Source organism: Miscanthus floridulus, unplaced genomic scaffold (genome assembly GCF_019320115.1).
Source record: "Miscanthus floridulus cultivar M001 unplaced genomic scaffold, ASM1932011v1 fs_772_1_2, whole genome shotgun sequence".
NCBI lineage: Eukaryota > Viridiplantae > Streptophyta > Magnoliopsida > Poales > Poaceae > Miscanthus > Miscanthus floridulus.
In genome coordinates, this window is record NW_027097245.1 from 25685 (window position 1) to 36672 (window position 10988).

At 41.0% G+C, this 10988-nt stretch overlaps 1 non-coding gene across 1 annotated transcript; it reads left to right on the forward strand.

The window, feature by feature from the left end:
- Nucleotides 1-10879: 10879 nt before the first annotated feature.
- Nucleotides 10880-10988, forward strand: LOC136533018 (small nucleolar RNA R71). The gene has a single exon (XR_010778361.1). It is a non-coding gene; the product is annotated as a small nucleolar RNA R71 (small nucleolar RNA).

Here is a 10988-nt window from a genome sequence, read left to right on the forward strand (position 1 = left end):
CTTGATGCCGAGGGGTACAGACACTCCGGTTCAGGTGGAGTGTGTAAGGTATCAAAAGGCTCTCTCATTTATATGATATGTGATATGAACTCTGCAAAGTTATATGTTCTTAGAGGAAGTACTTTACATGGTTCCGTCACTGCTGCTGCTGTTTCTGATGATGAACCAAGTAAAACTAATCTCTGGCATATGCGTCTTGGGCATATGAGTGAACTTGGTATGACAGAATTGATCAAGAGAGACCTGCTAGATGGCTGCACTGTGGGTAAGATGAAGTTCTGTGAGCACTATGTTTTTGGTAAGCACAAGAGGGTAAAATTTAATGCATCTATTCATACCACCAAAGGTACACTTGATTATGTACATGCTGATTTGTGGGGGCCGTCTCGTAAGCCCTCTTATGGTGGTGCTCGTTACATGCTTACCATTATTGATGATTACTCTAGAAAAGTGTGGCCTTATTTTCTAAAAAGTAAAGATGATACTTTTGCTGCTTTTAAAGAGTGGAAAGTTATGATAGAAAGGCAAACTGAAAAGAAGGTAAAATTGCTTCGTACTGACAATGGCGATGAATTCTGTTCGGATGCTTTTAATGATTACTACAGGAAAGAAGGCATTGTTAGACACCACACCATCCCGTACAATCCTCAGCAGAATGGTGTGGCTGAGCGCATGAACTGAATGATCATCTCGAGGGCTCGTTGCATGTTGTCCAATGCTCGTATGAACAGGTGTTTTTGGGCTGAGGCTGCTAACACCGCCTGTTACTTGATCAACCGGTCACCTTCTATCCCACTTAATAAGAAAACTCCCATGAGGTATGGTCTGGTATGCCTGCTGATTATTCACAGTTGAGAGTTTTCGGTTGCACTGCTTATGCTCATGTTGATAATGGAAAGCTAGAACCTAGAGCCATTAAGTGTCTGTTTCTTGGTTATGGTTCTGGAGTTAAAGGATATAAGTTATGGAATCCTGAAACTAAAAAGACTTTCAGGAGCAGGAGCGTTGTTTTCAATGAATCTGTTATATTTAATGATAGCTTATCCATAGATGTTTCACCAGTTGATTCTGATGAGGAGCAGGAACATGTTAGCATGCAGGTGGAGCACGTAGATGATCAGGAAACTGAAATTGTTGATAACAATGTTCATGATATTGTTCAGCACTCACCTCCTATTTTGTAGCCTCAAAATCAGTCTATTGTAGATCGCAGAACAAAGAGGAGTTGTGTACCTCGTCCACGTTTAATTGAGGAATGTGATATTGTTCATTATGCCTTTAGTTGTGCTGAACAGGTTGAGAACATTAATGAACCGGCTACGTACATTGAAGCTGTTGTTTCTGGTGACTGCGAGAAGTGGATTTCCGCTATGCAAGAAGAGATGCAGTCACTTGAGAAAAATGGCACATGGGATGTTGTGCACTTGCCTAAACACAAGAAGGCCGTTCGTTGTAAATGGATCTTCAAAAGAAAGGAGGGTTTGTCTCCTAGTGAGCCTCCAAGATTTAAGGAAAGGTTAGTAGCAAAAGGTTTCAGTTAGATTCCTGGCATTGATTATAATGATGTGTTCTCTCCAGTTGTAAAGCATAGTTCAATTCGTACATTTTTCGGTATTGTTGCTATGCGAGATCTTGAGCTTGAGCAATTAGATGTAAAGACTGCGTTTCTTCATGGAGAGCTAGATGAGGAGATATACATGGACCAGCCAGATGGGTTCATAGTACCTGGTAAGGAGGATCATATTTGCAAATTAAAGAGGTCCTTATATGGTTTAAAACAGTCTCCTCGTCAATGGTATAAAAGGTTTGATTCTTTTATGATGTCACATGGTTTTAAGAGGTCTGAATTTGATAGCTGTGTGTACATTAAATTTGTTGATGGATCACCTATATACTTGTTATTATATGTTGATGATATGTTAATTGCTGCCAAGAGCAAGAAAGAAATCACTACATTGAAGAAATTGTTGAGTAGTGAGTTTGAGATGAAGGATCTTGGTGCTGCTAAGAAGATTCTAGGTATGGAGATTACAAGACACAGAAATTCTAGTTTGTTATTTCTTAGTCATCAAAGTTATATTAAGAAAGTTTTTCATCATTTCAATATGCATGATGCAAAGTCTGTTAGTACTCCTATTGCTCCTCATTTCAAATTATCAGCTTTATAATGTGCTAGTACGGATGAGGATTTTGAGTACATGTTAAGAGTTCCATATTCTAGTGCTGTTGGTTCTTTGATGTATGCCATGGTTTGCTCTCGTCCTGATTTATCATATGCTATGAGTTTGGTTAGTAGATATATGGCTAATCCTGGTAAAGAACATTGGAAGGCTGTTTAGTGGATTTTTAGGTACCTTCGTGGCACAACAAATGCTTGTTTGAAGTTTGATAGGACTAATAAGGGACTAACTGGTTACGTGGATTTAGATTTTGCTACTGATTTGGATAAGAAGAGATCTCTCATAGGTTATGTGTTCACTATTGGTGGTTGTGCTGTGAGTTGGAGGGCAACATTGCAGCCCGTTGTTGCTCTGTCTACCACTAAAGCAGAATACATGGCTATTGCTTAAGCATGTAAAGAATCAGTTTGGTTGAAAGGTTTGTTTGCTAAGCTTTGTGGAGATGATTCTTGCATTAATTTATTTTGTGACAGTCAAAGTGCTATATGTCTCACTAAAGATCAGATGTTCCATGAAAGAACGAAGCACATTGATGTCAAATACCATTATGTTTGCGATGTGGTCACGCAAGGTACGGCCAGCGAAGGCACCCTCGCGGTGGTCGGTGGCGGAAAGCGGCGATGCTAGGCAGTGCGCTCCCGCCGGTGACACCATGCCTTCTCCCCACCGGACGGATGCTGGTCTGCACCGCACAAAGAAGAGTGGATGGCTTTCGATGGAGAATGACGAGGGGAGCGCCTCCCCAACCGCCGCCACCGCAGAGTTTGAGTTCACCACCCGTGAGAAAAACATCATGCTCGTCACCCGTGGGGGAAACCACCGACACCTGGTGTGTAAGCATCTTCCCCACCGGCTCCATCACGATGTTCGTCGGCTGCTCGATCTGCCATGACTTCTCGCCTGCGTCTTGGATCTGCTGGACGCCGGCGTCCCTATAGAAGATGCCATCGGTGAATGGGTGCTGGGGGCTCGGTCCACTAGAAAGGACAACAGCGCCGGTGGTGGGCGCTGGAGCGACCTTCATCGTGGCCACCGTGGTGCTCGCCATCGTGTACACCGGCCCCATCATCGATGCCATAGCATAAGACGGGATCAGCGAAGGAGAGGGCGGCATCCACGGCTGGTGGATGGGAATCGGGGCGGTCGAAGACGCTGGGGGCGGCGGCGGCGACAGCAGCTGCTACTGGGACGTCGGCGTCGGGTTCGGCTGCGGCCCTAGCAGGAACCCATGAATCTCGGCCACCATCTTACCGAGGTCAAGGACAGCCGCCGTCAACTACTCGTTCATCATGACGCCCATGGCAGAGGACGACGCACCCACGGCCATATGCAGCGAGGATTGCGGCACCCTGGCCGACTTGGAGACCGCGGACAGCGGTGCGGTGGTGCCTGGCGGGTCCACCGCAGAGAGTGGGGCATGGTGGTGGAGGGCAGTGGGATCGACATGGCCGGTTGGTGGACATGATCGAACCAGATGATCGAACTAGAGATCTCTGATACCAGATTGTTATGTGGCTGCTAGGATTGAGAGGAGATGCGAGGAGAGCGACGGCGGCTGACGTACTACAGTACCCGCAGTGCTACAGTACCGCGGGTACTGTTCACGTCTATGGCTGCGAGGGTGAGAGAGAGCCGGCCATGGGGCGTTTGCCCACGGCCGGGCAAGAGGGAAGGGATTTCCTTCTTAATTCTTGCTTGATTAGATTGATACATATCCTCTCCTTATATAGAGAGGTTTACTTGACTCCTAAGCAAACGACCCTTATCTCTAATTAACCCTAACACTAATGGGCTATACATCTAGCCCAGGCCTAATAGGCCCCTGCCATACTCTAACATACAACACTTTGGGTTTGCCTTTACCAGCTGATTTTTTTTATTCTCGTGCATTCCAGGACTATGTTTTGTTAATTTTGTGTCCTATTCACCTATTGTTTGCCACTTTTCCTAAAAAGCAGGCATCTAAAATCTGTCTTTCATTTAGACAATAACGTGATCCTTTGATCTTGCTTCAAGATTCGTACATTTGATCCGTTGAATCTTCATCTCATGACTCACAACCATTATCTGAACAAATGCTATTTTTCATGCACCCGAAAAATAGCAAATCCTATTATTTGCTACCACCTACCGCAGGTAAGAAACAGATATAAGTTACCTTTTCTTTTCAGGTTATTAGCTAAAGACATCAAAAGATTTAGTTGCTTGAGATGATTTTTCTCATGAGATAGAAACAACTCAATATCAATGTGATCCTCTTAATTAAGGCGCATGCGCCCGTAACGAATGGCACACGCCCACGTCTCTTCTTCTTCCTCACCATTCCAGCCCATGTCCCCAGGCCGCCCCTACGCCCGGTCAGTTGCTTCCCCGCCACTGGCCGCGCTGCCCATCGTCCAGCCCAGCCATTCCTTTCCCGCCTTCCACTAACTGGTTGAATAGTTTGTCCATCACCAACCTTGCCCCACCGCCATCGTCCTCGCCGGCCACTGACGACTAGCGGCACCCCACCGCCGGCCGCACTGCCAACCAACTAAGTGAAAGGTCCTAAATGGCTACAGAGGGTGAATAGGCTATAAAAATTTCTACAAATACACTAGAGCAACTTTGTTAGTCAACTAAAAGGCGAAATGAGTTTTGCTCTAGCTCAACTAAAAGGCAAGCCACCTACAAACAATTCTAGTTAATTATAATCACTAAGCACACAATGGCTATGTCATTACTTCAACTAACTAGTGAGCTAACTAAACAAGTAAATCAACTAATTACTTCTATGCTACACTAGAGCTACACTAGCAAGCTAAGCTACCTCTACACAAGATATGTAAATGACTATAATACAAGAGAGGTAGAGGGGTGTATACCAAACCGGGTGTTGGTATTTATTAACTTGTCACTTGTTGAGTAGCCACCTAATGTTGTTGACCTTTCTTAACATCACTTTTGCTAAGTTGTTATCCTAGCTATGATGACAGAAATGCTTGTTGACATTCCTTAGCGTACTTCTAGAATGACACTAAGAAGTACTTTAGTATTTTATGTGACTAGAAAGAATATATAAATGAAAGGATCTGCAAACGCACAGATAATTTACCACTGTAGCATTTCACCCCGAAGTATTCCAGGTATCGTTATTTATATTTTTACCACAGGGAAGGACTAGCAGTTGGAATATATTGATAACATATACGCATGATGGAGAAGTAAGCCACAACCAAACTTTTACTCACAACAAAGGTAAGTCAAGAGATAAATATATTAAGTAATGATAAATGATCACTCGGAGTACTCCTTTCTAAGGCATTAGTATTGCTAAGTAGAAATTAGAGGAATAATTCCTAAGTCATTCTTAATTACAAGTCAAAGCATACGTTGATTAGTGTAATTACACTTAGTAGTAATGGCTAAGATCAACTTTATATCTATACATAAGGAATATTACTAAGAAATATCAAGAACAGAGCATGTCTTCCTTCGTAACTAGATCATACTTGTCCTATATTTGGAGAGTAGACTACAAAGGACTTAATGAGAGTGTCATATTCGCAATCTACCACATGGCCCGGAATATAGGGTGCATCCATAGGTAAATAACGTATAAGCACCACACTTACACAATATCGACCACTCACCCCATGTACTTTAGAGCGAGCACTATATGAACTTATGTTTGAACATAAAGACAATCTGGCTATACTAAGCATATAATCAAAGTAGACGATCATGATAACTAGGAACATGAATAATATTAAGAACAATGTCGAATCAATTATAGCAAACATATAAATAATGAAAGATACAAAAGAGGGTACAAGGGACTATACCAAGCCACGCTCTTGACAAGATCAGGAGTCCAAGCGAAGCTTGCCTCCCTCTTGATCTAGCCTAGCTAGCTATGCCGTAGAATATGGTGGAGCTATGAGGATGATTATGGTTTCTGCCTTCTCAAATGACTTATGCTTGAGGGAGGGGGTAGGGGCTGGTATATATAGTGTGGAGCATCAATTTTGGGCCCTCGAATCAAACCAACCTAAAAGAATGGTGTAGATGCAAACCCTAAGGCGGTGGAGAACCGACATAGCAACGAGGGGGCTGACAGATGGGCCCAGGGGCCAGCCGACCTAGCTTCCTCTCATAGCCTTCTTTGTTGTGGAGTTCTCTGGTGTATTCTAGAACCTTTTGGAGCTATTTTCATCTCAGATAATTATGATTAATTCTGATATATAGGCCCACCTTGATGGATTTTCTAAATAAACCCTGTTGAAAACACAGATTCACCAAAACTTGTGAAATTTGTTAGTTTAAACCCCTAAACCTATGTTGATGATTATTTTCATGCCCTTATACAAGTTATATTGATGGTTCATAATGGTTGTAACTACCTTCAACAAACTCCCCTAAGCTTAGCCTTTGCTCATCCCTAAGCAATGCTAAACTCAACAATGGATTAGGAGTTTCTTTGATGTTTTCACTCCTTAAAAGTACACATGCGTTCAAACAAGAATTCTCCTATGGATTAGAACAAACTATTCTGACTCTCAAACTTACCCATATTACTTTCCACCATGGGGCTTCTCAGCCTTCACTTGGGTCTTGAGCAATTGAAAGACAGAACGATTAAGTCAAGCACTATGTCTCAAGTTCTTTGCTCAACGATTATTCCAGAGTTTTTATAGGTTTTTTAAAATAAAACTCAGAGCTTCTATTGTATGACACTCTCAAGTCTCTCAATATATGTGATATTTGTGGATCCTCACCAAGGAAATAGTGATATTATGTCTTTCTCTTCCTTCAACTAAGGCTTATGTGGATCTCATAGGAGTGGAAATAGCATGAAAGAGCATACTTGCAATACATATATTGTAAAGTCAAACATCGGATCCAAAGAGAGTTGAGTCATACAATCAAATCAAGATGTGCATGTGTGTGGATGTATGGTGGATATATATAGTGGCTAACCTATTCTACTATGCTCCTTAAAAACATATCTCTCTTTTGAAACATGAAAATACTTTTGCAAGAAACATGGGCTATCTTATTCATCTCTCTTTTTTTCTTTTTTCAGGCAAGCATCTGAGTACCCATTGTTTTAGATATGTCGAACACTTGTCCATTTTTTCAACTCTTCTTTTTTTTATGAATAACTTTTGCATAGCCCATGCTTCTTTTCTGCAACAAAACTTTTGAGAGATAGCAACGAGAACTTAGAGCATTTATTTGGTGGAAAATCCTATCAAACATATTTTTTGTGTTCACTTCCTGTGTAGGAGTAAAACATTTTTGGGTGGATCTAAATGGAATGACATGTTTTTGCACCTACCCGAGTGTGGGAGTAGTGCATATGTGGGTGGTGTGTATACGTGATCTTGATTTTAAGAGCATGACAAACCTCTCATAAGGGTCAACAAAGCTTGACTAAACTCAATGCAAAACAAGCAGCATATAAGTGGAAGTTTTCCTAGCCTAAATATCATATTTGGCTCTCGTTGGTATTCAAACTTTGTCATACAAGAACTCATTATGAAGCATTTTTATGTTTTTTCAAAAGATAAATCTCTGGAACTTTAGTATCACTTGGAACAAGATAAACAACAGCTCAAACCTTCTCATATAATATACATCAATTACTTAGACTTAGATCAAGTATATGGTACCCATGAGTTTCAAGTTTAGAGTAAATTCTTATATCAAAACAATCTTATCAAAACTCAGGAGAATTCAAGGCTGAAAACTAGGTACTTGAAAGGAATTATAACAGAGCAACTATTCATCATTTCCATTTAAGAAATTACCTTCAGAGTCCTTTTTATTTAGCTCTTAAAATCAAACTTAAAGAAAACTTAGACACACACTTTTTATTTTGTTTTCATTTTTTAAATCACACATCACTAATATAGAAATCTACTATAAAGATAATTTTTATTTTGTTTTTAGTTATGCATTTTGTTATGACTTATAGATAGTAAAACAAAAGGAAAAGAACTACTTATCTAGATTCACGAGGGATGCTCTTCCCCTAAGCTGATTGTTGGCGTGGTCGAATATTGAAGTTGAGTGGTCCTTCTCAAAGCAGTTTTACCAGCAGATGTTCTTCTCTTCCATCAGGAAGTTGGGCTCCCTTGTGCAACAGGTGTAGCAGCGGTTCGGGTAAATGTACTTCGGGTGGAGTGAGATGAAGTTGACTGGGTGAACTTGCTCTTGGCCATCCTGCAAAACTTCAACAAGAACAACAAAACTCGTGGAATGGATTATGATAAAAGTGTTAGCTATCTACTGACTAGAGATTAGTTATTCTTGGGATTGAAAATAGTTTTGAATTGACAAATCTTTAGTAGGATGTCTATCTCATGTTTTTTGGATTTTCTGACATAATGCATGCATGTTATTTTTATTTTGATGCCGCGACAGTAAATATTCTTAGGGGTTTTTACATTATTTACATGGGGCTTTTCATAATGCAACAATAAAATTTTATTTTATTTTCTAAGTGCAAAACAAATGCAGAAAAGTAAATATGCTAAAGTGAAAATAATTCATGCAATGCTAAAAAGTAAATATAGATAACTACCGATTTACCTCCCGGCGAGGGTTCGGAATTTTAAGTCCTCTAGATGGGACTTTTTTCAAGTCTTTCTTATTCTTTGGGTGCATCTACCGGTCCCGAAGATGGAGACCTTGATGGTTGCACCTCCTGTGAGAGTGACTCTGATGATGATGCCAACTTTTTCTTCCACACTCGTTTGGCCTATGGACTTGACTTTGGCGGAGTCGATTCATTCTTCACAACTTCTTCATATTCATCTTCATTCTTTGGGGATTGATGCTTTCGGTGTTGGGATGCTCAACATCTCCTCTTGGGACGGATCTTCTTTGTCTACTCATAAGTTGTGTAACTATTGAAATAACATCGTACCTTTTGTCCAGGGAATTGGAAGTGGACTTGTCTAGATCTGACGAAGATGATCGCATTTGTAGTATTAAGGAATGGTCTTCCAAGGATGATAGGTGCATCTTCTTCTTCTCTCATGTCAAGAACCATGAAGTCAGTAGGGACATAGTGATCTTGTATTCTTACCATGATATCTTTCGGTATTCCCTTCGGAAATAGGATTGATTGGTCCGCCATTTGCAATTAAATATATGTAGGAAACAAAGGTTCATCAGCGAATAAGTAGTCATACATTATCTTGAACATTATGTTGACACCCGATCCGATGTCATAGAAGGTGTTGTGGAAGATTCATTGTCCAATCGTACATTCGATCGTCAGTACACCTGGGTCTTATTTCTTGGTAAGGAATGGTGAAGCGAGGAGGTGGTCATACTCTGATCTGAGTGTGCTGATCATCTTGACTGACTCTTCTTGTGGTTGCCTAGCCTTGTTCTTCCTTCTTCTTTGGTTGTTGCTCTTCTTGGTCACTGCTGTCTCTTCGAGCAAATATGCCATCTGTGGATGACTAGGAAAGTGATATATACGATTCTTGAAAGTAAACTTCTCCTTTCTATCCTAGATTGTGAAGCAGATCTTGGCACTGTCCGCATAGATGATGGCTTTTGCAGTGCCTAGGAAAGGTCAACCCAAGATAATGGGTGTCCTTATGTCTCCACCGATTTCTAAAACCACAAAGTCTACGGGAGCATATGATTGTCCAACCTGAACAATGGCATCTTCAAGAATTCCCTTGGGGTAGTAGAGTGACTAATCTACAAGCTGCAAATGCATGTTTGTGTACAACAAAGTATCTTCTTTAATCTTATCATAAATTACCTTTGGCATAATATTCACACTTGCTCCAAAGTCACAGACAACTTCTAAGAATATGTGAGGTCCAATGGCTATAGGGATGACATGTCTTCCTAGATCACCCTTCTTGATAGGCAAGGAATAATCCTCCCATCTTCTTGTCGATTGTTCTATGTAGGATCCTACAGCATTGTGAATATCAATAAGATTTGCAGTTTCAAGATCTTTCGGTTGCCCTAGAATCTTACCTTTGTTGACCGAAGGAACAACAACCGCTAGCTGAGCTATTTGTGATTCTATCATTTTATTAAAGCTATGCTAGTTTTTAATGGCTGAGGAGAAGCTATCCATTCTATTGTTTATGTTTTCTAAGATTTTATCATTGGAAGCTAACTTTCTAGATAAGCCCTCCATAATTTTAGCTTGGCTAGAAATTAACTCTCTCAAGGGTGGTTGATTATTGAAATTATTGAAATTATTACCTTGATAGTTACCTTGGTAATTACCTTGGTAGTTGGGTCTCTGTTGCTGATTCCATCCTTGATTCCATTGAGGACAATAGTTGTTTTTGTTGATGAAGTTCACATCCTCATGGGTTTCAGGACAGTTGTTTCCTGAATGCCCAGAGTTTTCACACTCTTCACACGTCATGCAGGAATCATGTATGTGCATGACTTCTTGCTTCTCATTGGCTTGGTCTTCAAGCCTCTTCATCAGCAGATCCATCTTGGCAGATAGCATGTCTACCTCCTTGAGTTGATGCATACCTCTACCTCTCTTACGAGTTTGAAGACGTTCTTCATTCCAACCTTGGTTGGAGACCATATTCTCCACGAGAGCTATTGCTTATGCAATAGTGAGTGACAAGAATATACCTCCAACAGCGGCATCCATATTTTCATGGGTGCTGTTTGTCAACCCATGGTAGAAAGTCTACATGAGTAGCCAATCCTCCATCCCATGATGAGGACATTCTGATATGTAGTCTTGGAAGCGCTCCCATGCCTCAGGGACAGATTCATCATGTAGCTATTGGAAACTTGAAATTCTTCCACGCAGAGCAT